At 30.6% G+C, this 2,598-nt stretch overlaps 1 pseudogene; it reads left to right on the forward strand.

The window, feature by feature from the left end:
• The first annotated feature begins 6 nt into the window (after positions 1-6).
• On the forward strand, positions 7-125 carry LOC111740098 (annotated as a pseudogene).
• The last annotated feature ends 2,473 nt before the right edge of the window (positions 126-2,598 follow it).

A 2,598-nucleotide genomic window follows, 5' to 3' on the forward strand; every position in this document is an offset into this window, starting at 1 on the left:
AAAATAGTCTATGGGCATGCCACCCTGAACAAGCCCGATCCCATCTGATCTCAGAAGCTAAGCAGGGTCGGGCCTGGTGAGTACTTGGATGGGAGACCACCTAGGAAGACCAGGTGCTATAGGCATAAAAAAATAAAAAATAAGAAATTGTAAACTGAAAAGGTCCTTGCAATCTGTGAGGTCAATCAAAGGTTGCCTCACCTAAAAAAAAAAAAAAAATTTAAAATGATGGATTCATATTTCAGAATATTTACGAATTCATACTAATATCAAGAAATAAATGAATTAATGACTGACTGACTGACTAAATAAATAAATAAATAATAGAGAAGTCTACTATTTTCATAATTTTTTTGTAAAAATAAAATAATATAAAATTAAAAGACAAATTATGAGATCATAATTTAACTTAAAAAGCTAGAAAAAAGAAAACATTATCAGAATATAAACTCAAAGTATGCAGTACTCAATATTAAAAACAAGATCAGAAAATGAAAGAATGTTTACAGAAGAAAAACAGTCATACATTTTTAAAAATTTGATAGAAAGATTAAAATCGAAGAAATTCAGGCAGATTAAACAAAAAATATTGGAGATGAGAACAAGTGATATATAAAATGAGAGTGATGAGACATCTATGAACATCTTTATTTGTCAATAAATTAAAATAAAAATAAAATGGACATAGTCGACACAATATAATTTTTATAATAAATACAAAGAAAAATTTAAAAACATTAATTTTGATTACATTTCTTTAATGATTACTGAAAACTATCCTACTATAACTATTAAGAAATAAATTTAATAAACAATTAAATAATAGTATAGCCTTTAAAGAAATTTAATAGGTAATTTAATGCTATATGGAAAATAAATGAGAGTAGATGGTTTTATAGGAGAAGTCAATTCAATAGTCAAAGAAAAATTGTTGATGATTGTAATTTGTTGGTGTTAAAAATGATAGTCTCTTTAGTTCCAGTAGGAGGAGGGAAAACCTAAGGAATTTAGAAGAAAGCAGCAGAGAAGAAACCGAAAGCCAAGTGGAAATCCAGAGTTCAAGATTGATTTAACTCCAACACCATTGTAAGAGATGCTCCAAGTTTTAAAAAAGTTCAAAGTTTTGCTTTCTAGGTTAGGTGTTTTCTGACCATTCCAAATAAAAGTATTTGAATTTTGGAAGAGTGTGGTGACCAAGCAACCTGAGGGGACTTAATCCCCTATCTATTGTATAGATTTGAGAAGGGATTATAGATCTATTTTGGTTTTGATCCCTTTCTTTTCAGAAAGGAAATATCACCTTTGATCATTAGGTGGCATCAAAGAGCAATATAATATGCTCAGATGAAAAAATGCAAAGTAAAAGAGAAAAACTAAATAGGTCCTGCAATAAACTACCTTTGTTTAATTAAGCAGGCAGTCACTCCGGATTGAAATAATATTAAACAGATTTTTAAAATTTCATGAAAGATAACCTGTCAATCATTAAAAATCATAACAAAACACTTATTATAAGTTCTACACTTACGTATGTAACTTTATCATATGAATTATTTTATTTTTGCTAAAAAATAGCATTACCAATTTCATTTGTCTAGACATTTCTATCAGCAATGGATTAAGTCTTGGACATTTAAATTTATTTATTAATTTAGGTGTTAGACATCAAAACATACAAGTAAATTTGTTGCTTATATCGTATCTTTATTTGTTCCTTTGAGTCTATGTCAAGGCTATGAGGTTAGGAATAAATAGAAAATTTAATTAAAAATTATCAATTTATGGCCAAGTCTATTTCAATTTCTAGATACAGTAATGTCTATCTTTGCCCTCAAATAATTCATAATTGAGAAGGAGACAAAAATGTAAATAGAAAATTAAAACACAGTGCTGATAAAATACATAGAAATCACATAGAAATCTTGATCCTCCTTCAACAGGCTCTGCATATCACGTCCAAATGATCTCAGACAAGGGTCACTAAACAAACAGTGAAGGGGAAGTGGTGACAGAGCAGAGGTAGTCCAGGAAGAGCAGGGATGAAGTAGAGTAATAAAAATGGAAATATTCCAGGTGAAGGAAATTACATGTGCATAGGGATGGAGGAGGATGTGTCTCATGCATTCTCAAAACTAAAAGAAGTTTGTTGTGGTTATACCCTTGAGAAAAAAATGGGGGTGTGTCAGATGTGGAGAGATGAAGCTAAAAATGTTAACAAGACTCATATCATGCAAAGATTTATAGAAGAGTTTAAGTGATCAGTTATAATCCTATAAGTGATGGGGACATAATGAGAAAAAAATGTTTTTAATAAGGTAGATACCACAATCAGCTTTGAATTTTTGAAAAATTGCTTGAGCTAAAGTGTGGAACACAAATTAGATAGGAACAATTTCAGAGGCAGTGAGAAAAGGCAGTGACTGTTCCAGTGAGATGATGGTAGTGACTTAAGAATTGAGACATTTGGTAGATAATCTCAAAAAGATTTAATGACAACAAATGAACAGGACAAACAAACAGAGACTCATGCACATAGACAATAGACTAGTGGTTACCAGAGGGTAGTGGGGAAGGGAGAAGGTAGATTGGGTAAAAGCG

Source organism: Pteropus vampyrus, unplaced genomic scaffold (genome assembly GCF_000151845.1).
Source record: "Pteropus vampyrus isolate Shadow unplaced genomic scaffold, Pvam_2.0 Scaffold57, whole genome shotgun sequence".
NCBI lineage: Eukaryota > Metazoa > Chordata > Mammalia > Chiroptera > Pteropodidae > Pteropus > Pteropus vampyrus.